We start from the raw sequence: 25,931 nt of genomic DNA, 5'->3' as shown, positions 1-25,931 counted from the left end.
TCTCAAGCAAACTCCGATTTCGCACACTATGCTTAATGCCGCTTGAGTGCATTGTCCTGAAATGCAGCTTGGTGAGCATCCCACACAAACGAAGGCTCCACACTGGGATTCACATGCCAACAACTCCACATTCAGAAACCACTTCAGCGCCAAAGCCGTTTTCAGCTAGCCCTAAATACAAAGGCGCTAGACGCAAATGTTGCTGTAAGAGCTAATTCCATCAAGCAACACTGCATGTTGCTGAATTGCATATTGAAGAAGAATCAGCCGAGTGGTTCTTGTGGCAGCACAACTCCATTTGGCTCACTGACTTCACACACCATCAGGCTGACAAGCAGCTAGCTCTCAAGCAAACTCCGATTTCGTACACTATGCTTAATGCCGCTTGAGTGCATTGTCCTGAAATGCAGCTTGGTGAGCATCCCACACAAACGAAGGCTCCACAGGCGGGTTTCACAGGCACCAACTCCACATTCAGAAACCACTTCAGCGCCAAAGCCGTTTTCAGCTAGCCCTAAATACAAAGGCGCTAGACGCAAATGTTGCTGTAAGAGCTAATTCCATCAAGCAACACTGCATGTTGCTGAATTGCATATTGAAGAAGAATCAGTCGAGTGGTTCTTGTGGCAGCACAACTCCATTTGTCTCACTGACTTCACACACCATCAGGCTGACAGGCAGCTCTCAAGCAAACTCAGATTTCGCAAAGTATGCTTAATGCCGTTTGAGTGCCTTGTCCTGAAATGCAGCTTGGTGAGCATCCCACACAAACGAAGCCTCCACAGCCGGGTTTCACATGCCACCAACTCCACATTCAGAAACCACTTCAGCGCCAAAGCCGTTTTCAGCTAGCCCTAAATACAAAGGCCCTAGACACAAATGTTGCTGTAAGAGCTAATTCCATCAAGTAACACTGCATGTTGCTGAATTGCATATTGAAGAAGAATCAGCCGAGTGGTTCTTGTGGCAGCACAACTCCATTTGGCTCACTGACTTCACACACCATCAGGCTGACAGGCAGCTCTCAAGCAAACTACGAGTTCACACACTATGCTTAATGCCGTTTGAGTGCATTGTCCTGAAATGCAGCTTGGTGAGCATCCCACACAAACGAAGTCTCCACAGGCGGGTTTCACATGCCACCAACTCCACATTCAGAAACCACTTCAGCGCCAAAGCCGTTTTCAGCTAGCCCTAAATACAAAGGCCCTAGACACAAATGTTGCTGTAAGAGCTAATTCCATCAAGCAACACTGCATGTTGCTGAATTGCATATTGAAGAAGAATCAGCCGAGTGGTTCTTGTGATAGCACAACTCCATTTGGCTCACTGACTTCACTACCATCAGGCTGACAGGCAGCTCTCAAGCAAACTACGAGTTCACACACTATGCTTAATGCCGTTTGAGTGCATTGTCCTGAAATGCAGCTTGGTGAGCATCCCACACAAACGAAGGCTCCAAAGCCGGGTTTCACATGCCACCAACTCCACATTCAGAAACCACTTCAGCGCCAAAGCCGTTTTCAGCTAGCCCTAAATACAAAGGCCCTAGACACAAATGTTGCTGTAAGAGCTAATTCCGTCAAGCAACACTGCATGTTGCTGAATTGCATATTGAAGAAGAATCAGCCGAGTGGTTCTCGTGGCAGCACAACTCCATTTGGCTCACTGACTTCACACACCATCAGGCTGACAAGCAGCTCTCAAGCAAACTACGAGTTCATACACTATGCTTAATGCCGTTTGAGTGCATTGTCCTGAAATGCAGCTTGGTGAGCATCCCACACAAACGAAAGCTACACAGCCAGGTTTCACATGCCACCAACTCCACATTCAGAAACCACTTCAGCGCCAAAGCCGTTTTCAGCTAGCCCTAAATACAAAGGCCCTAGACGCAAATGTTGCTGTAAGAGCTAATTCCATCAAGCAACACTGCATGTTGCTGAATTGCATATTGAAGAAGAATCAGCCGGGTGGTTCTCGTGGCAGCACAACTCCATTTGGCTCACTGACTTCACACACCATCAGGCTGAAAGTCAGCTAACTCTCTTGCAAACTCAGATTTCTCAAAGTATGCTTAATGCCATTTGAGTGCCTTGTCCTGAAATGCAGCTTGGTGAGCATCCCACACAAACGAAGGCTACACAGCCGGGTTTCACATGCCAACAACTCCACATTCAGAAAGCACTTCAGCGCCAAAGCCGTTTTCAGCTAGCCCTAAATACAAAGGCGCTAGACGCAAATGTTGCTGTAAGAGCTAATTCCATCAAGCAACACTGCATGTTGCTGAATTGCATATTGAAGAAGAATCAGCCGAGTGGTTCTTGTGGCAGCACAACTCCATTTGGCTCACTGACTTCACACACCATCAGGCTGACAGGCAGCTCTCAAGTAAACTCCGATTTCACAAAATATGCTTAATGCCATTTGAGTGCCTTGTCCTGAAATGCAGCTTGGTGAGCATCCCACACAAACGAAGGCTCCACAGCCGGGTTTCACATGCCACCAACTCCACATTCAGAAACTACTTCAGCGCCAAAACCGTTTTCAGCTAGCCCTAAATACAAAGGCACTAGACGCAAAGGTTGCTGTAAGAGCTAATTCCATCAAGCAACACTGCATGTTGCTGAATTGCATATTGAAGAAGAATCAGCCGAGTGGTTCTTGTGGCAGCACAACTCCATTTGGCTCACTGACTTCACACACCATCAGGCTGACAGGCAGCTCTCAAGCAAACTACGAGTTCACACACTATGCTTAATGCCGTTTGAGTGCATTGTCCTGAAATGCAGCTTGGTGAGCATCCCACACAAACGAAGGCTCCACAGCCGGGTTTCACATGCCACCAACTCCACATTCAGAAACCACTTCAGCGCCAAAGCCGTTATCAGCTAGCCCTAAATACAAAGGCGCTAGACGCAAATGTTGCTGTAAGAGCTAATTCCATCAAGGAACACTGCATGTTGCTGAATTGCATATTGAAGAAGAATCAGCTAAGTGGTTCTTGTGGCAGCACAACTCCATTTGGCTCACTGACTTCACACACCATCAGGCTGACAGGCAGCTCTCAAGCAAACTCAGATTTCGCAAAGTATGCTTAATGCCATTTGAGTGCATTGTCCTGAAATGCAGCTTGGTGAGCATCCCACACAAATGAAGGCTCCACAGCCGGGTTTCACATGCCAACAACTCCACATTCAGAAACCACTTCAGCGCCAAAGCCGTTATCAGCTAGCCCTAAATACAAAGGCGCTAGACGCAAATGTTGCTGTAAGAGCTAATTCCATCAAGCAACACTGCATGTTGCTGAATTGCATATTGAAGAAGAGTCAGCCGAGTGGTTCTTGTGGCAGCACAACTCCATTTGGCTCACTGACTTCACACACCATCAGGCTGACAGGCAGCTCTCAAGCAAACTACGAGTTCACACACTATGCTTAATGCCGTTTGAGTGCATTGTCCTGAAATGCAGCTTGGTGAGCATCCCACACAAACGAAGGCTCCACAGCCGGGTTTCACATGCCACCAACTCCACATTCAGAAACCACTTCAGCGCCAAAGCCGTTTTCAGCTAGCCCTAAATACAAAGGCGCTAGACGCAAATGTTGCTGTAAGAGCTAATTCCATCAAGCAACACTGCATGTTGCTGAATTGCATATTGAAGAAGAATCAGCCGAGTGGTTCTTGTGATAGCACAACTCCATTTGGCTCACTGACTTCACACACCATCAGGCTGACAGGCAGCTCTCAAGCAAACTGTATCTTCACACACTATGCTTAATGCCGCTTGAGTGCATTGTCCTGAAATGCAGCTTGGTGAGCATCCCACACAAACGAAGGCCCCACAGCCGGGTTTCACATGCAACCAACTCCACATTCAGAAACTACTTCAGTGCCAAAGCCGTTTTCAGCTAGCCCTAAATACAAAGGCGCTAGACGCAAATGTTGCTGTAAGAGCTAATTCCATCAAGCAACACTGCATGTTGCTGAATTGCATATTGAAGAAGAATCAGCCGAGTGGTTCTTGTGGCAGCACAACTCCATTTGGCTCACTGACTTCACACACCATCTGGCTGACAGGCAGCTCTCAAGCAAACTACGAGTTCACACACTATGCTTAATGCCGTTTGAGTGCATTGTCCTGAAATGCAGCTTGGTGAGCATCCCACACAAACGAAGGCTCCACAGCCGGGTTTCACCTGCCACCAACTCCACATTCAGAAACCACTTCAGCGCCAAAGCCGTTTTCAGCTAGCCCTAAATACAAAGGCTCTAGACGCAAATGTTGCTGTAAGAGCTAATTCCATCAAGCAACACTGCATGTTGCTGAATTGCATATTGAAGAAGAATCAGCCGAATGGTTCTTGTGGCAGCACAACTCCATTTGGCTCACTGACTTCACACACCATCAGGCTGACAGGCAGCTAGCTCTCAAGCAAACTCAGATTTCGCACACTATGCTTAATGCCATTTGAGTGCCTTGTCCTGAAATGCAGCTTGGTGAGCATCCCACACAAACGAAGGCTCCACAGCCGGGTTTCACATGCCACCAACTCCACATTCAGAAACCACTTCAGCGCCAAAGCCGTTTTCAGCTAGCCCTAAATACAAAGGCCCTAGACCCAAATGTTGCTGTAAGAGCTAATTCCATCAAGCAACACTGCATGTTGCTGAATTGCATATTGAAGAAGAATCAGCCGAGTGGTTCTTGTGGCAGCACAACTCCATTTGGCTCACTGACTTCACACACCATCAGGCTGACAGGCAGCTCTCAAGCAAACTACGAGTTCATACACTATGCTTAATGCCGTTTGAGTGCATTGTCCTGAAATGCAGCTTGGTGAGCATCCCACACAAACGAAGGCTCCACAGGCGGGTTTCACATGCCACCAACTCCACATTCAGAAATCACTTCAGCGCCAAAGCCGTTTTCAGCTAGCCCTAAATACAAAGGCGCTAGATGCAAATGTTGCTGTAAGAGCTAATTCCGTCAAGCAACACTGCATGTTGCTGAATTGCATATTGAAGAAGAATCAGCCGAATGGTTCTTGTGGCAGCACAACTCCATTTGGCTCACTGACTTCACACACCGTCAGGCTGACAGGCAGCTCTCAAGCAAACTACGAGTTCACACACTATGCTTAATGCCGTTTGAGTGCATTGTCCTGAAATGCAGCTTGGTGAGCATCCCACACAAACGAAGGCTCCACACTGGGTTTCACATGCCAACAACTCCACATTCAGAAACCACTTCAGCGCCAAAGCCGTTTTCAGCTAGCCCTAAATACAAAGGACCTAGACACAAATGTTGCTGTAAGAGCTAATTCCATCAAGCAACACTGCATGTTGCTGAATTGCATATTGAAGAAGAATCAGCCGAGTGGTTCTCGTGGCAGCACAACTCCATTTGGCTCACTGACTTCACACTCCAGCAGGCTGACAGGCAGCTCTCAAGCAAACTACGAGTTCACACACTATGCTTAATGACGTTTGAGTGCATTGTCCTGAAATGCAGCTTGGTGAGCATCCCACACAAACGAAGGCTCCACAGCCGGGTTTCACATGCCACCAACTCCACATTCAGAAACCACTTCAGCGCCAAAGCCGTTTTCAGCTAGCCCTAAACACAAAGGCGCTAGACCCAAATGTTGCTGTAAGAGCTAATTCCATCAAGCAACACTGCATGTTGCTGAATTGCATATTGAAGAAGAATCAGCCGAGTGGTTCTTGTGGCAGCACAACTCCATTTGGCTCACTGACTTCACACACCATCAGGCTGACAGGCAGCTCTCAAGTAAACTCCGATTTCGCACACTATGCTTAATGCCGTTTGAGTGCATTGTCCTGAAATGCAGCTTGGTGAGCATCCCACACAAACGAAGGCTCCACAGCCGGGTTTCACATGCCAACAACTCCACATTCAGAAACTACTTCAGCGCCAAAGCCGTTTTCAGCTAGCCCTAAATACAAAGGCCCTAGACACAAATGTTGCTGTAAGAGCTAATTCCATCAAGCAACACTGCATGTTGCTGAATTGCATATTGAAGAAGAATCAGCCGAGTGGTTCTTGTGGCAGCACAACTCCATTTGGCTCACTGACTTCACACACCATCAGGCTGACAGGCAGCTCTCAAGAAAACTACGAGTTCACACACTATGCTTAATGCCGTTTGAGTGCATTGTCCTGAAATGCAGCTTGGTGAGCATCCCACACAAACGAAGGCTCCACAGCCGGGTTTCACATGCCAACAACTCCACATTCAGAAACCACTTCAGCGCCAAAGCCGTTTTCAGCTAGCCCTAAATACAAAGGACCTAGACACAAATGTTGCTGTAAGAGCTAATTCCATCAAGCAACACTGCATGTTGCTGAATTGCATATTGAAGAAGAATCAGCCGAGTGGTTCTTGTGGCAGCACAACTCCATTTGGCTCACTGACTTCACACTCCATCAGGCTGACAGGCAGCTCTCAAGCAAACTACGAGTTCACACACTATGCTTAATGACGTTTGAGTGCATTGTCCTGAAATGCAGCTTGGTGAGCACCCCACACAAACGAAGGCTCCACAGCCGGGTTTCACATGCCACCAACTCCACATTCAGAAACCACTTCAGCGCCAAAGCCGTTTTCAGCTAGCCCTAAACACAAAGGCCATAGACGCAAATGTTGCTGTAAGAGCTAATTCCATCAAGCAACACTGCATGTTGCTGAATTGCATATTGAAGAAGAATCAGCCGAGTGGTTCTTGTGGCAGCACAACTCCATTTGTCTCACTGACTTCACACACCATCAGGCTGACAGGCAGCTCTCAAGTAAACTCCGATTTCGCACACTATGCTTAATGCCGTTTGAGTGCATTGTCCTGAAATGCAGCTTGGTGAGCATCCCACACAAACGAAGGCTCCACAGGCGGGTTTCACATGCCAACAACTCCACATTCAGAAACTACTTCAGCGCCAAAGCCGTTTTCAGCTAGCCCTAAATACAAAGACTCTAGACGCAAAGGTTGCTGTAAGAGCTAATTCCATCAAGCAACACTGCATGTTGCTGAATTGCATATTGAAGAAGAATCAGCCGAGTGGTTCTTGTGGCAGCACAACTCCATTTGGCTCACTGACTTCACACACCATCAGGCTGACAGGCAGCTCTCAAGTAAACTCCGAATTCGCACACTATGCTTAATGCCGTTTGAGTGCCTTGTCCTGAAATGCAGCTTGGTGAGCATCCCACACAAACGAAGGCTACACAGCCGGGTTTCACATGCCACCAACTCCACATTCAGAAACCACTTCAGCGCCAAAGCCGTTTTCAGCTAGCCCTAAATACAAAGGCGCTAGACGCAAATGTTGCTGTAAGAGCTAATTCCATCAAGCAACACTGCATGTTGCTGAATTGCATATTGAAGAAGAATCAGCCGAGTGGTTCTCGTGGCAGCACAACTCCATTTGGCTCACTGACTTCACACACCATCAGGCTGACAGGCAGCTCTCAAGCAAACTACGAGTTCACACACTATGCTTAATGACGTTTGAGTGCATTGTCCTGAAATGCAGCTTGGTGAGCATCCCACACAAACGAAGGCTCCACAGCCGGGTTTCACATGCCAACAACTCCACATTCAGAAACCACTTCAGCACCAAAGCCGTTTTCAGCTAGCCCTAAACACAAAGGCCATAGACGCAAATGTTGCTGTAAGAGCTAATTCCATCAAGCAACACTGCATGTTGCTGAATTGCATATTGAAGAAGAATCAGCCGAGTGGTTCTTGTGGCAGCACAACTCCATTTGGCTCACTGACTTCACACACCATCAGGCTGACAGGCAGCTCTCAAGTAAACTCCGATTTCGCACACTATGCTTAATGCCGTTTGAGTGCATTGTCCTGAAATGCAGCTTAGTCAGCATCCCACACAAACGAAGGCTCCACAGCCGGGTTTCACATGCCAACAACTCCACATTCAGAAACTACTTCAGCGCCAAAGCCGTTTTCAGCTAGCCCTAAATACAAAGGCCCTAGACACAAATGTTGCTGTAAGAGCTAATTCCATCAAGCAACACTGCATGTTGCTGAATTGCATATTGAAGAAGAATCAGCCGAGTGGTTCTTGTGGCAGCACAACTCCATTTGGCTCACTGACTTCACACACCATCAGGCTGACAGGCAGCTCTCAAGCAAACTACGAGTTCACACACTATGCTTAATGCCGCTTGAGTGCATTGTCCTGAAATGCAGCTTGGTGAGCATCCCACACAAACAAAGGCTCCACAGGCGGGTTTCACATGCCACCAACTCCACATTCAGAAACCACTTCAGCGCCAAAGCCGTTTTCAGCTAGCCCTAAATACAAAGGCGCTAGACGCAAAGGTTGCTGTAAGAGCTAATTCCATCAAGCAACACTGCATGTTGCTGAATTGCATATTGAAGAAGAATCAGCCGAGTGGTTCTCGTGGCAACACAACTCCATTTGGCTCACTGACTTCACACACCATCAGGCTGACAGGCAGCTCTCAACCAAACTACGAGTTCACACACTATGCTTCATGCCGTTTGAGTGCATTGTCCTGAAATGCAGCTTGGTGAGCATCCCACACAAACGAAGGCTCCACAGCCGGGTTTCACATGCCACCAACTCCACATTCAGAAACCACTTCAGCGCCAAAGCCGTTTTCAGCTAGCCCTAAATACAAAGGCGCTAGACGCAAAGGTTGCTGTAAGAGCTAATTCCATCAAGCAACACTGCATGTTGCTGAATTGCATATTGAAGAAGAATCAGCCGAGTGGTTCTTGTGGCAGCACAACTCCATTTGGCTCACTAACTTCACACACCATCAGGCTGACAGGCAGCTCTCAAGCAAACTACGAGTTCACACACTATGTTTAATGCCGTTTGAGTGCATTGTCATGAAATGCAGCTTGGTGAGCATCCCACACAAACGAAGGCTCCACAGCCGGGTTTCACATGCCACCATCTCCACATTCAGAAAACCCTTAAGCGCCAAAGCCGTTTTCAGCTAGCCCTAAATACAAAGGCTCTAGACGCAAATGTTGCTGTAAGAGCTAATTCCGTCAAGCAACACTGCATGTTGCTGAATTGCATATTGAAGAAGAATCAGCCGAGTGGTTCTTGTGGCAGCACAACTCCATTTGGCTCACTGACTTCACACACCATCAGGCTGACAGGCAGCTAGCTCCCTAACAAACTCAGATTTTGCACATTATGCTTAATGCCATTTGAGTGCCTTGTCCTGAAATGCAGCTTGGTGAGCTTCCCACACAAACGAAGGCTCCAGAGCCGGGTTTCACATGCCACCAGCTCCACATTCAGAAACTGCTTCAGCGCCAAAGCCGTTTTCAGCTAGCCCTAAATACAAAGGCGCTAGACGCAAATGTTGCTGTAAGAGCTAATTCCATCAAGCAACACTGCATGTTGCTGAATTGCATATTGAAGAAGAATCAGCCGAGTGGTTCTTGTGGCAGCACAACTCCATTTGGCTCACTGACTTCACACACCATCAGGCTGACAGGCATCTCTCAAGCAAACTCAGATTTCGCAAAGTATGCTTAATGCCATTTGAGTGCCTTGTCCTGAAATGCAGCTTGGTTAGCATCCCACACAAACGAAGGCTCCACAGCCGGGTTTCACATGCCACCAACTCCACATTCAGAAACCACTTCAGTGCCAAAGCCGTTTTCAGCTAGCCCTAAATACAAAGGCGCTAGACGCAAATGTTCCTGTAAGAGCTAATTCCATCAAGCAACACTGCATGTTGCTGAATTGCATATTGAAGAAGAATCAGCCGAGTGGTTCTTGTGGCAGCACAACTCCATTTGGCTCACTGACTTCACACACCATCAGGCTGACAGGCAGCTCTCAAGCAAACTACGAGTTCACACACTATGTTTAATGCCGTTTGAGTGCATTGTCCTGAAATGCAGCTTGGTGAGCATCCCACACAAACGAAGGCTCCACAGCCGGGTTTCACATGCCACCATCTCCACATTCAGAAACCCCTTCAGCGCCAAAGCCGTTTTCAGCTAGCCCTAAATACAAAGGCTCTAGACGCAAATGTTGCTGTAAGAGCTAATTCCATCAAGCAACACTGCATGTTGTTGAATTGCATATTGAAGAAGAATCAGCCGAGTGGTTCTCGTGGCAGCACAACTCCATTTGGCTCACTGACTTCACACACCATCAGGCTGACAGGCAGCTCTCAAGCAAACTCAGATTTCGCAAAGTATGCTTAATGCCATTTGAGTGCCTTGTCCTGAAATGCAGCTTGGTGAGCATCCCACACAAACGAAGGCTCCACAGCCGGGTTTCACATGCCAACAACTCCACATTCAGAAACCACTTCAGCGCCAAAGCCGTTTTCAGCTAGCCCTAAATACAAAGGCCCTAGACACAAATGTTGCTGTAAGAGCTAATTCCATCAAGCAACACTGCATGTTGCTGAATTGCATATTGAAGAAGAATCAGCCGAGTGGTTCTTGTGGCAGCACAACTCCATTTGGCTCACTGACTTCACACTCCATCAGGCTAACAGGCAGCTCTCAAGCAAACTACGAGTTCACACACTATGCTTAATGACGTTTGAGTGCATTGTCCTGAAATGCAGCTTGGTGAGCATCCCACACAAACGAAGGCTCCACAGCCGGGTTTCACATGCCACCAACTCCACATTCAGAAACCACTTCAGCGCCAAAGCCGTTTTCAGCTAGCCCTAAACACAAAGGCCATAGACGCAAATGTTGCTGTAAGAGCTAATTCCATCAAGCAACACTGCATGTTGCTGAATTGCATATTGAAGAAGAATCAGCCGAGTGGTTCTTGTGGCAGCACAACTCCATTTGGCTCACTGACTTCACACACCATCAGGCTGACAGGCAGCTCTCAAGTAAACTCCGATTTCGCACACTATGCTTAATGCCGTTTGAGTGCATTGTCCTGAAATGCAGCTTGGTGAGCATCCCACACAAACGAAGGCTCCACAGCCGGGTTTCACATGCCAACAACTCCACATTCAGAAACTACTTCAGCGCCAAAGCCGTTTTCAGCTAGCCCTAAATACAAAGACTCTAGACGCAAAGGTTGCTGTAAGAGCTAATTCCATCAAGCAACACTGCATGTTGCTGAATTGCATATTGAAGAAGAATCAGCCGAGTGGTTCTTGTGGCAGCACAACTCCATTTGGCTCACTGACTTCACACACCATCAGGCTGACAGGCAGCTCTCAAGTAAACTCCGATTTCGCACACTATGCTTAATGCCGTTTGAGTGCCTTGTCCTGAAATGCAGCTTGGTGAGCATCCCACACAAACGAAGGCTCCACAGCCGGGTTTCACATGCCACCAACTCCACATTCAGAAACCACTTCAGCGCCAAAGCCGTTTTCAGCTAGCCCTAAATACAAAGGCGCTAGACGCAAATGTTCCTGTAAGAGCTAATTCCATCAAGCAACACTGCATGTTGCTGAATTGCATATTGAAGAAGAATCAGCCGAGTGGTTCTTGTGGCAGCACAACTCCATTTGGCTCACTGACTTCACACACCATCAGGCTGACAGGCAGCTAGCTCTCAAGCAAGCTCAGATTTTGCAAAGTATGCTTAATGCTGTTTGAGTGCCTTGTCCTGAAATGCAGCTTGGTGAGCATCCCACACAAACGAAGGCTACACAGCCGGGTTTCACATGCCACCAACTCCACATTCAGAAACCACTTCAGCGCCAAAGCCGTTTTCAGCTAGCCCTAAATACAAAGGCGCTAGACGCAAATGTTGCTGTAAGAGCTAATTCCATCAAGCAACACTGCATGTTGCTGAATTGCATATTGAAGAAGAATCAGCCGAGTGGTTCTCGTGGCAGCACAACTCCATTTGGCTCACTGACTTCACACACCATCAGGCTGACAGGCAGCTCTCAAGCAAACTACGAGTTCACACACTATGCTTAATGACGTTTGAGTGCATTGTCCTGAAATGCAGCTTGGTGAGCATCCCACACAAACGAAGGCTCCACAGCCGGGTTTCACATGCCAACAACTCCACATTCAGAAACCATTCAGCACCAAAGCCGTTTTCAGCTAGCCCTAAACACAAAGGCCATAGACGCAAATGTTGCTGTAAGAGCTAATTCCATCAAGCAACACTGCATGTTGCTGAATTGCATATTGAAGAAGAATCAGCCGAGTGGTTCTCGTGGCAGCACAACTCCATTTGGCTCACTGACTTCACACACCATCAGGCTGTCAGGCAGCTCTCAAACAAACTCAGATTTCGCACACTATGCTTAATGCCGTTTGAGTGCCTTGTCCTGAAATGCAGCTTGGTGAGCATCCCACACAAACGAAGGCTCCACAGGCGGTTTTCACATGCCACCAGCTCCACATTCAGAAACCACTTCAGCGCCAAAGCCGTTTTCAGCTAGCCCTAAATACAAAGGACCTAGACACAAATGTTGCTGTAAGAGCTAATTCCATCAAGCAACACAGTATGTTGCTGAATTGCATATTGAAGAAGAATCAGCCGAGTGGTTCTCGTGGCAACACAACTCCATTTGGCTCACTGACTTCACACACCATCAGGCTGACAGGCAGCTCTCAACCAAACTACGAGTTCACACACTATGCTTCATGCCGTTTGAGTGCATTGTCCTGAAATGCAGCTTGGTGAGCATCCCACACAAACGAAGGCTCCACAGCCGGGTTTCACATGCCACCAACTCCACATTCAGAAACTACTTCAGCGCCAAAGCCATTTTCAGCTAGCCCTAAATAAAAAGGCGCTAGACGCAAATGTTGCTGTAAGAGCTAATTCCATCAAGCAACACTGCATGTTGCTGAATTGCATATTGAAGAAGAATCAGCCGAGTGGTTCTTGTGGCAGCACAACTCCATTTGGCTCACTGACTTCACTACCATCAGGCTGACAGGCAGCTCTCAAGCAAACTACGAGTTCACACACTATGCTTAATGCCGTTTGAGTGCATTGTCCTGAAATGAAGCTTGGTGAGCATCCCACACAAACGAAGGCTCCACAGCCGGGTTTCACATGCCACCATCTCCACATTCAGAAAACCATTCAGCGCCAAAGCCGTTTTCAGCTAGCCCTAAATACAAAGGCTCTAGATGCAAATGTTGCTGTAAGAGCTAATTCCGTCAAGCAACACTGCATGTTGCTGAATTGCATATTGAAGAAGAATCAGCCGAGTGGTTCTTGTGGCAGCACAACTCCATTTGGCTCACTGACTTCACACACCATCAGGCTGACAGGCAGCTAGCTCTCTAGCAAACTCAGATTTTGCACACTATGCTTAATGCCATTTGAGTGCCTTGTCCTGAAATGCAGCTTGGTGAGCATCCCACACAAACGAAGGCTACACACCCGGGTTTCACATGCCACCAACTCCACATTCAGAAACCACTTCAGCGCCAAAGCCATTTTCAGCTAGCCCTAAATACAAAGGCCCTAGACACAAATGTTGCTGTAAGAGCTAATTCCATCAAGCAACACTGCATGTTGCTGAATTGCATATTGAAGAAGAATCAGCCGAGTGGTTCTTGTGGCAGCACAACTCCATTTGGCTCACTGACTTCACACACCATCAGGCTGACAGGCAGCTCTCAAGCAAACTACGAGTTCACACGCTATACTTAATGCCGTTTGAGTGCATTGTCCTGAAATGCATCTTGGTGAGCATCCCACACAAACGAAGGCTCCACAGCCGGGTTTCACATGCCAACAACTCCACATTCAGAAACCACTTCAGCGCCAAAGCCGTTTTCAGCTAGACCTAAATACAAAGGACCTAGATACAAATGTTGCTGTAAGAGCTAATTCCATCAAGCAACACTGCATGTTGCTGAATTGCATATTGAAGAAGAATCAGCAGAGTGGTTCTTGTAGCAGCACAACTCCATTTGGCTCACTGACTTCACACACCATCAGGCTGACAGGCAGCTAGCTCTCAAGCAAACTCAGAATTCGCAAAGTATGCTTAATGCCGTTTGAGTGCCTTTTCCTGAAATGCAGCTTGGTGAGCATCCCACACAAACGAAGGCTGTACAGCCGGGTTTCACATGCCACCAACTCCACATTCAGAAACCACTTCAGCACCAAAGCCGTTTTCAGCTAGCCCTAAATACAAAGGCGCTAGACGCAAATGTTGCTGTAAGAGCTAATTCCGTCAAGCAACACTGCATGTTGCTGAATTGCATATTGAAGAAGAATCAGCCGAGTGGTTCTCGTGGCAGCACAACTCCATTTGGCTCACTGACATCACTACCATCAGGCTGACAGGCAGCTCTCAAGCAAACTACGAGTTCACACACTATGCTTCATGCCGTTTGAGTGCATTGTCCTGAAATGCAGCTTGGTGAGCATCCCACACAAACGAAGTCTCCACAGGCGGGTTTCACATGCCACCAACTCCACATTCAGAAACTACTTCAGCGCCAAAGCCGTTTTCAGCTAGCCCTAAATACAAAGGCGCTAGACGCAAATGTTCCTGTGAGAGCTAATTCCATCAAGCAACACTGCATGTTGCTGAATTGCATATTGAAGAAGAATCAGCCGAGTGGTTCTTGTGGCAGCACAACTCCATTTGGCTCACTGACTTCACACACCATCAGGCTGACAGGCAGCTAGCTCTCAAGCAAACTCAGATTTCGCACAGTATGCTTAATGCCGTTTGAGTGCATTGTCCTGAAATGCAGCTTGGTGAGCATCCCACACAAACGAAGGCTCCACAGCCGGGTTTCACATGCCACCAACTCCACATTCAGAAACCACTTCAGCGCCAAAGCCGTTTTCAGCTAGCCCTAAATACAAAGGCCCTAGACACAAATGTTGCTGTAAGAGCTAATTCCATCAAGCAACACTGCATGTTGCTGAATTGCATATTGAAGAAGAATCAGCCGAGTGGTTCTCGTGGCAGCACAACACCATTTGGCTCACTGACTTCACACACCATCAGGCTGACAGGCAGCTCTCAAGCAAACTACGAGTTCACACACTATGCTTAATGCTGTTTGAGTGCATTGTCCTGAAATGCAGCTTGGTGAGCATCCCACACAAACGAAGGCTCCACAGCCGGGTTTCACATGCCAACAACTCCACATTCAGAAACCACTTCAGCGCCAAAGCCGTTTTCAGCTAGCCCTAAATACAAAGGCGCTAGACGCAAATGTTGCTGTAAGAGCTAATTCCATCAAGCAACACTGCATGTTGCTGAATTGCATATTGAAGAAGAATCAGCCGAGTGGTTCTCGTGGCAGCACAACTCCATTTGGCTCACTGACGTCACTACCATCAGGCTGACAGGCAGCTCTCAAGCAAACTACGAGTTCACACACTATGCTTAATGCCGTTTGAGTGCATTGTCCTGAAATGCAGCTTGGTGAGCATCCCACACAAACGAAGGCTCCACAGCCGGGTTTCACATGCCACCAACTCCACATTCAGAAACCACTTCAGCGCCAAAGCCGTTTTCAGCTAGCCCTAAATACAAAGGCGCTAGACGCAAAGGTTGCTGTAAGAGCTAATTCCATCAAGCAACACTGCATGTTGCTGAATTGCATATTGAAGAAGAATCAGCCAAGTGGTTCTTGTGGCAGCACAACTCCATTTGGCTCACTGACTTCACACACCATCAGGCTGACAGGCAGCTCTCAAGCAAACTACGAGTTCACACACTATGCTTAATGCCGTTTGAGTGCATTGTCCTGAAATGCAGCTTGGTGAGCATCCCACACAAACGAAGGCTCCACAGTCGGGTTTCACATGCCAACAACTCCACATTCAGAAACCACTTCAGCGCCAAAGCCGTTTTCAGCTAGCCCTAAATACAAAGGCGCTAGACGCAAATGTTGCTGTAAGAGCTAATTCCATCAAGCAACACTGCATGTTGCTGAATTGCATATTGAAGAAGAATCAGCCGAGTGGTTCTTGTGGCAGCACAACTCCATTTGGCTCACTGACTTCACACGCCATCTTGCTGACAGGCAGCTCTGAAGCAAACTACGAGTTCACACACTATGCTTAAAGCCGTTTGAGTGCATTGTCCTGAAATGCAGCTTGGTGAGCATCCCACACAAACGAAGGCTCCACAGCCGGGTTTCACATGCCACCAACCCCACATTCAGAAACCACTTCAGCGCCAAAGCCGTTTTCAGCTAGCCCTAAATACAAAGACTCTAGACGCAAAGGTTGCTGTAAGAGCTAATTCCATCAAGCAACACTGCATGTTGCTGAATTGCATATTGAAGAAGAATCAGCCGAGTGGTTCTCGTGGCAGCACAACTCCATTTGGCTCACTGACTTCACACACCATCAGGCTGACAGGCAGCTCTCAAGCAAACTACGAGTTCACACACTATGCTTAATGCCGTTTGAGTGCATTGTCCTGAAATGCAGCTTGGTGAGCATCCCACACAAACGAAGGCTCCACAGCCGGGTTTCACATGCCAACAACTCCACATTCAGAAACCACTTCAGCGCCAAAGCCGTTTTCAGCTAGCCCTAAATCCAAAGGCGCTAGACGCAAATGTTGCTGTAAGAGCTAATTCCATCAAGCAACACTGCATGTTGCTGAATTGCATATTGAAGAAGAATCAGCCGAGTGGTTCTTGTGGCAGCACAACTCCATTTGGCTCACTGACTTCACACACCATCAGGCTGACAGGCAGCTAGCTCTCAAGCAAACTCAGAATTTGCAAAGTATGCTTAATGCTGTTTGAGTGCCTTGTCCTGAAATGCAGCTTGGTGAGCATCCCACACAAACGAAGGCTACACACCCAGGTTTCACATGCCACCAACTCCACATTCAGAAACCACTTCAGCGCCAAAGCCGTTTTCAGCTAGCCCTAAATACAAAGGCGCTAGACACAAATGTTGCTGTAAGAGCTAATTCCATCAAGCAACACTGCATGTTGCTGAATTGCATATTGAAGAAGAATCAGCCGGGTGCTTCTCGTGGCAGCACAACTCCATTTGGCTCACTGACTTCACTACCATCAGGCTGACAGGCAGCTCTCAAGCAAACTACGAGTTCACACACTATGCTTAAAGCCGTTTGAGTGCATTGTCCTGAAATGCAGCTTGGTGAGCATCCCACACAAACGAAGGCTCCACAGGCGGGTTTCACATGCCACCAACTCCACATTCAGAAACCACTTCAGCGCCAAAGCCGTTTTCAGCTAGCCCTAAATACAAAGGCGCTAGACGCAAATGTTGCTGTAAGAGCCAATTCCATCAAGCAGCACTGCATGTTGCTGAATTGCATATTGAAGAAGAATCGGCCGAGTGGTTCTTGTGGCAGCACAACTCCATTTGGCTCACTGACTTCACACACCATCAGGCTGACAGGCAGCTCTCAAGCAAACTACGAGTTCACACACTATGCTTAATGCCGTTTGAGTGCATTGTCCTGAAATGCAGCTTGGTGAGCATCCCACACAAACGAAGGCTACACAGCCGGGTTTCACATGCCAACAACTCCACATTCAGAAACCACTTCAGTGCCAAAGCCGTTTTCAGCTAGCCCTAAATACAAAGGCGCTAGACGCAAATGTTGCTGTAAGAGCTAATTCCATCAAGCAACACTGCATGTTGCTGAATTGCATATTGAAGAAGAATCAGCCGAGTGGTTCTTGTGGCAGCACAACTCCATTTGGCTCACTGACTTCACACGCCATCTTGCTGACAGGCAGCTCTGAAGAAAACTACGAGTTCACACACTATGCTTAAAGCCGTTTGAGTGCATTGTCCTGAAATGCAGCTTGGTGAGCATCCCACACAAACGAAGGCTCCACAGCCGGGTTTCACATGCCACCAACTCCACATTCAGAAACCACTTCAGCGCCAAAGCCGTTTTCAGCTAGCCCTAAATACAAAGACTCTAGACGCAAAGGTTGCTGTAAGAGCTAATTCCATCAAGCAACACTGCATGTTGCTGAATTGCATATTGAAGAAGAATCAGCTGAGTGGTTCTTGTGGCAGCACAACTCCATTTGGCTCACTGACTTCACACACCATCAGGCTGACAGGCAGCTAGCTCTCAAGCAAACTCAGATTTCGCACACTATGCTTAATGCCGTTTGAGTGCATTGTCCTGAAATGCAGCTTGGTGAGCATCCCACACAAACGAAGGCTACACACCCAGGTTTCACATGCCACCAACTCCACATTCAGAAACCACTTCAGCGCCAAAGCCGTTTTCAGCTAGCCCTAAATACAAAGGCGCTAGACACAAATGTTGCTGTAAGAGCTAATTCCATCAAGCAACACTGCATGTTGCTGAATTGCATATTGAAGAAGAATCAGCCGGGTGCTTCTCGTGGCAGCACAACTCCATTTGGCTCACTGACTTCACTACCATCAGGCTGACAGGCAGCTCTCAAGCAAACTACGAGTTCACACACTATGCTTAATGCCGTTTGAGTGCATTGTCCTGAAATGCAGCTTGGTGAGCATCCCACACAAACGAAGGCTCCACAGGCGGGTTTCACATGCCACCAACTCCACATTCAGAAACCACTTCAGCGCCAAAGCCGTTTTCAGCTAGCCCTAAACACAAAGGCGCTAGACGCAAATGTTGCTGTAAGAGCCAATTCCATCAAGCAGCACTGCATGTTGCTGAATTGCATATTGAATAAGAATCGGCCGAGTGGTTCTTGTGGCAGCACAACTCCATTTGGCTCACTGACTTCACACACCATCAGGCTGACAGGCAGCTCTCAAGCAAACTACGAGTTCACACACTATGCTTAATGCCGTTTGAGTGCATTGTCCTGAAATGCAGCTTGGTGAGCATCCCACACAAACGAAGGCTCCACAGCCGGGTTTCACATGCCACCAACTCCACATTCAGAAACCACTTCTGCTCCAAAGCCGTTTTCAGCTAGCCCTAAATACAAAGGCTCTAGACGCAAATGTTGCTGAAAGAGCTAATTCCATCAAGCAACACTGCATGTTGCTGAATTGCATATTGAAGAAGAATCAGCCGAGTGGTTCTTGTGGCAGCACAACTCCATTTGGCTCACTGACTTCACACACCATCAGGCTGTCAGGCAGCTCTCAAGCAAACTCAGATTTCGCAAAGTATGCTTAATGCCGTTTGAGTGCATTGTCCTGAAATGCAGCTTGGTGAGCATCCCACACAAACGAAGGCTCCACAGCCGGGTTTCACATGCCAACAACTCCACATTCAGAAACCACTTCAGCGCCAAAGCCGTTTTCAGCTAGCCCTAAATACAAAGACTCTAGACGCAAAGGTTGCTGTAAGAGCTAATTCCATCAAGCAACACTGCATGTTGCTGAATTGCATATTGAAGAAGAATCAGCCAAGTGGTTCTTGTGGCAGCACGACTCCATTTGGCTCACTGACTTCACACACCATCAGGCTGACAGGCAGCTCTCAAGCAAACTCAGATTTCGCACAATATGCTTAATGCCGTTTGAGTGCCTTGTCCTGAAATGCAGCTTGGTGAGCATCCCACACAAACGAAGGCCCCACATCCGGGTTTCACATGCAACCAACTCCACATTCAGAAACTACTTCAGTGCCAAAGCCATTTTCAGCTAGCCCTAAATACAAAGGCGCTAGACGCAAATGTTGCTGTAAGAGCTAATTCCGTCAAGCAACACTGCTTGTTGCTGAATTGCATATTGAAGAAGAATCAGCCGAGTGGTTCTTGTGGCAGCACAACTCCATTTGGCTCACTGACTTCACACACCATCCACCATCAGGCTGACAGGCAGCTCTCAAGCAAACTCAGATTTCGCAAAGTATGCTTAATGCCATTTGAGTGCCTTGTCCTGAAATGCAGCTTGGTGAGCATCCCACACAAACGAAGGCTCCACAGGCGGGTTTCACATGCCACCAACTCCACATTCAGAAACTACTTCAGCGCCAAAGCCGTTTTCAGCTAGCCCTAAATACAAAGGCGCTAGACACAAATGTTGCCGTAAGAGCTAATTCCATCAAGCAACACTGCATGTTGCTGAATTGCATATTGAAGAAGAATCAGCCGAGTGGTTCTTGTGGCAGCACAACTCCATTTGGCTCACTGACTTCACACACCATCAGGCTGACAGGCAGCTCTCAAGCAAACTACGAGTTCACACACTATGCTTCATGCCGTTTGAGTGCATTGTCCTGAAATGCAGCTTGGTGAGCATCCCACACAAACGAAGGCTCCACAGGCGGGTTTCACATGCCACCAACTCCACATTCAGAAACCACTTCAGCGCCAAAGCCGTTTTCAGCTAGCCCTAAATACAAAGGCCATAGACACAAATGTTGCTGTAAGAGCTAATTCCATCAAGCAACACTGCATGTTGCTGAACTGCATATTGAAGAAGAATCAGCTGAGTGGTTCTTGTGGCAGCACAACTCCATTTGGCTCACTGACTTCACACACCATCAGGCTGACAGGCAGCTCTCAAGCAAACTCAGATTTCGCAAAGTATGCTAATTGCCATTTGAGTGCCTTGTCCTGAAATGCAGCTTGGTGAGCATCCCACACAAACGAAGGCTCCACAGCCGGGTTTCACATGCCACCAACTCCACATTCAGAAACCACTTCAGCGCCAAAGCCGTTTTCAGCTAGCCCTAAACACAAAGGCCATAGACCCAAATGTTGCTGTAAGAGCTAATTCCATCAAGCAACACTGCATGTTGCTGAATTGCATATTGAAGAAGAATCAGCCGAGTGGTTCTTGTGGCAGCACAACTCCATTTGGCTCACTGACTTCACACACCATCAGGCTGACAGGCAGCTCTCAAGTAAACTACGAGTTCACACACTATGCTTCATGCCGTTTGAGTGCATTGTCCTGAAATGCAGCTTGGTGAGCATCCCACACAAACGAAGGCTCCACAGCCGGGTTTCACATGCCAACAACTCCACATTCAGAAACTACTTCAGCGCCAAAGCCGTTTTCAGCTAGCCCTAAACACAAAGGCGCTAGACGCAAATGTTGCTGTAAGAGCTAATTCCGTCAAGCAACACTGCATGTTGCTGAATTGCATATTGAAGAAGAATCAGCCGAGTGGTTCTTGTGGCAGCACAACTCCATTTGGCTCACTGACTTCACACACCATCAGGCTGACAGGCAGCTCTCAAGCAAAATACGAGTTCACACACTATGCTTCATGCCGTTTGAGTACATTGTCCTGAAATGCAGCTTGGTGAGCATCCCACACAAACGAAGGCTCCACAGCCGGGTTTCACATGCCAGCAGCTCCACATTCAGAAACCACTTCAGCGCCAAAGCCGTTTTCAGCTAGCCCTAAATACAAAGGCGCTAGACGCAAATGTTGCTGTAAGAGCTAATTCCATCAAGCAACACTGCATGTTGCTGAATTGCATATTGAAGAAGAATCAGCCGAGTGATTCTTGTGGCAGCACAACTCCATTTGGCTCACTGACTTCACACACCATCAGGCAGACAAGCAGCTAGCTCTCAAGCAAACTCCGATTTCGCACACTATGCTTAATGCCGTTTGAGTGCATTGTCCTGAAATGCAGCTTGGTGAGCATCCCACACAAACGAAGGCTCCACAGGCGGGTTTCACAGGCACCAACTCCACATTCAGAAACCACTTCAGCGCCAAAGCCGTTTTCAGCTAGCCCTAAATACAAAGGCGCTAGACGCAAATGTTGCTGTAAGAGCTAATTCCATCAAGCAACACTGCATGTTGCTGAATTGCATATTGAAGAAGAATCAGCCGAGTGGTTCTTGTGGCAGCACAACTCCATTTGGCTCACTGACTTCACACACCATCAGGCTGACAGGCAGCTCTCAAGCAAACTACGAGTTCACACACTATGCTTAATGCCGCTTGAGTGCATTGTCCTGAAATGCAGCTTGGTGAGCATCCCACACAAACAAAGGCTCCACAGGCGGGTTTCACATGCCACCAACTCCACATTCAGAAACCACTTCAGCGCCAAAGCCGTTTTCAGCTAGCCCTAAATACAAAGGCGCTAGACGCAAATGTTGCTGTAAGAGCTAATTCCATCAAGCAACACTGCATGTTGCTGAATTGCATATTGAAGAAGAATCAGCCGAGTGGTTCTTGTGGCAGCACAACTCCATTTGGCTCACTGACTTCACTACCATCAGGCTGACAGGCAGCTCTCAAGCAAACTACGAGTTCACACACTATGCTTAATGACGTTTGAGTGCATTGTCCTGAAATGCAGCTTGGTGAGCATCCCACACAAACGAAGGCTCCACAGCCGGGTTTCACATGCCACCTACTCCACATTCAGAAACTACTTCAGCGCCAAAGCCGTTTTCAGCTAGCCCTAAATACAAAGGCGCTAGACGCAAAGGTTGCTGTAAGAGCTAATTCCATCAAGCAACACTGCATGTTGCTGAATTGCATATTGAAGAAGAATCAGCCGAGTGGTTCTTGTGGCAGCACAACTCCATTTGGCTCACTGACTTCACACACCATCAGGCTGACAGGCAGCTAGCTCTCAAGCAAGCTCAGATTTTGCAAAGTATGCTTAATGCTGTTTGAGTGCATTGTCCTGAAATGCAGCTTGGTGAGCATCCCACACAAATGAAGGCTACACAGCCGGGTTTCACATGCCACCAACTCCACATTCAGAAACCACTTCAGCGCCAAAGCCGTTTTCAGCTAGCCCTAAATACAAAGGCACTAGACGCAAAGGTTGCTGTAACAGCTAATTCCATCAAGCAACACTGCATGTTGCTCAATTGCATATTGAAGAAGAATCAGCCGAGTGGTTCTCGTGGCAGCACAACTCCATTTGGCTCACTGACTTCACACACCATCAGGCTGACAGGCAGCTCTCAAGTAAACTCCGATTTCGCACACTATGCTTAATGCCGTTTGAGTGCCTTGTCCTGAAATGCAGCTTGGTGAGCATCCCACACAAACGAAGGCTACACAGCCGGGTTTCACATGCCACCAACTCCACATTCAGAAACTACTTCAGCGCCAAAGCCGTTTTCAGCCCGCCCTAAATACAAAGGCCCTAGACACAAATGTTGCTGTAAGAGCTAATTCCATCAAGCAACACTGCATGTTGCTGAATTGCATATTGAAGAAGAATCAGCCGAGTGGTTCTTGTGGCAGCACAACTCCATTTGGCTCACTGACTTCACACACCATCAGGCTGACAGGCAGCTCTCAAGCAAACTACGAGTTCACACACTATGCTTAATGCCGTTTGAGTGCATTGTCCTGAAATGCAGCTTTGTGAGCATCCCACACAAACAAAGGCTCCACAGGCGGGTTTCACATGCCACCAACTCCACATTCAGAAACCACTTCAGCGCCAAAGCCGTTTTCAGCTAGCCCTAAATACAAAGGCGCTAGACGCAAATGTTGCTGTAAGAGCTAATTCCATCAAGCAACACTGCATGTTGCTGAATTGCATATTGAAGAAGAATCAGCCGAGTGATTCTCGTGGCAACACAACTCCATTTGGCTCACTGACTTCACACACCATCAGGCTGACAGGCAGCTCTCAAGCAAACTCAGATTTCACACACTATGCTTAATGCCGTTTGAGTGCATTGTCCTGAAATGCAGCTTGGTGAGCATCCCACACAAACGAAGGCTCTACACCCGGGTTTCACATGCCACCAACTCCACATTCAGAAACCACTTCAGCGCCAAAGCCGTTTTCAGCTAGCCCTAAATACAAAGGCGCTAGACACAAATGTTGCTGTAAGAGCTAATTCCATCAAGCAACACTGCATGTTGCTGAATTGCATATTGAAGAAGAATCAGCCGTGTTGTTCTCGTGGCAGCACAACTCCATTTGGCTCACTGACTTCACTACCATCAGGCTGACAGGCAGCTCTCAAGCAAACTACGAGTTCACACAGTATGCTTAATGCCGTTTGAGTGCATTGTCATGAAATGCAGCTTGGTGAGCATCCCACACAAACGAAGGCTCCACAGCCGGGTTTCACATGCCACCAACTCCACATTCAGAAACCACTTCAGCACCAAAGCCGTTTTCAGCTAGCCCTAAACACAAAGGCCATAGACGCAAATGTTGCTGTAAGAGCTAATTCCATCAAGCAACACTGCATGTTGCTGAATTGCATATTGAAGAAGAATCAGCCGAGTGGTTCTTGTGGCAGCACAACTCCATTTGGCTCAGTGACTTCACACACCATCAGGCTGAGAGGCAGCTCTCAAGTAAACTCCGATTTCGCACACTATGCTTAATGCCGTTTGAGTGCATTGTCCTGAAATGCAGCTTGGTGAGCATCCCACACAAACGAAGGCTACACAGCCGGGTTTCACATGCCACCAACTCCACATTCAGAAACTACTTCAGCGCCAAAGCCGTTTTCAGCCCGCCCTAAATACAAAGGCCCTAGACACAAATGTTGCTGTAAGAGCTAATTCCATCAAGCAACACTGCATGTTGCTGAATTGCATATTGAAGAAGAATCAGCCGAGTGGTTCTTGTGGCAGCACAACTCCATTTGGCTCACTGACTTCACACACCATCAGGCTGACAGGCAGCTCTCAAGCAAACTACGAGTTCACACACTATGCTTAATGCCGTTTGAGTGCATTGTCCTGAAATGCAGCTTTGTGAGCATCCCACACAAACAAAGGCTCCACAGGCGGGTTTCACATGCCACCAACTCCACATTCAGAAACCACTTCAGCGCCAAAGCCGTTTTCAGCTAGCCCTAAATACAAAGGCGCTAGACGCAAATGTTGCTGTAAGAGCTAATTCCATCAAGCAACACTGCATGTTGCTGAATTGCATATTGAAGAAGAATCAGCCGAGTGATTCTCGTGGCAACACAACTCCATTTGGCTCACTGACTTCACACACCATCAGGCTGACAGGCAGCTCTCAAGCAAACTACGAGTTCACACACTATGCTTCATGCCGTTTGAGTGCATTGTCCTGAAATGCAGCTTGGTGAGCATCCCACACAAACGAAGGCTCTACAGCCGGGTTTCACATGCCACCAACTCCACATTCAGAAACCACTTCAGCGCCAAAGCCGTTTTCAGCTAGCCCTAAATACAAAGGCGCTAGACACAAATGTTGCTGTAAGAGCTAATTCCATCAAGCAACACTGCATGTTGCTGAATTGCATATTGAAGAAGAATCAGCCGTGTTGTTCTCGTGGCAGCACAACTCCATTTGGCTCACTGACTTCACTACCATCAGGCTGACAGGCAGCTCTCAAGCAAACTACGAGTTCACACAGTATGCTTAATGCCATTTGAGTGCATTGTCATGAAATGCAGCTTGGTGAGCATCCCACACAAACGAAGTCTCCACAGCCGGGTTTCACATGCCACCAACTCCACATTCAGAAACTACTTCAGCGCCAAAGCCGTTTTCAGCTAGCCCTAAATACAAAGGTGCTAGACGCAAAGGTTGCTGTAAGAGCTAATTCCATCAAGCAACACTGCATGTTGCTGAATTGCATATTGAAGAAGAATCAGCCGAGTGGTTCTTGTGGCAGCACAACTCCATTTGGCTCACTGACTTCACACACCATCAGGCTGACAGGCAGCTCTCAAGCAAACTACGAGTTCACACACTATGTTTAATGCCGTTTGAGTGCATTGTCCTGAAATGCAGCTTGGTGAGCATCCCACACAAACGAAGGCTCCACAGGCGGGTTTCACATGCCACCATCTCCACATTCAGAAAACCCTTCAGCGCCAAAGCTGTTTTCAGCTAGCCCTAAATACAAAGGCCCTAGACACAAATGTTGCTGTAAGAGCTAATTCCGTCAAGCAACACTGCATGTTGCTGAATTGCATATTGAAGAAGAATCAGCCGAGTGGTTCTTGTGGCAGCACAACTCCATTTGGCTCACTGACTTCACACACCATCAGGCTGACAGGCAGCTAGCTCTCTAGCAAACTCAGATTTCGCACACTATGCTTAATGCCATTTGA

The sequence above is a fragment of the Ochotona princeps genome, chromosome 3 (genome assembly GCF_030435755.1).
Source record: "Ochotona princeps isolate mOchPri1 chromosome 3, mOchPri1.hap1, whole genome shotgun sequence".
Classification (NCBI taxonomy): Eukaryota; Metazoa; Chordata; class Mammalia; order Lagomorpha; family Ochotonidae; genus Ochotona; species Ochotona princeps.
This window is presented reverse-complemented; position numbering follows the sequence as displayed.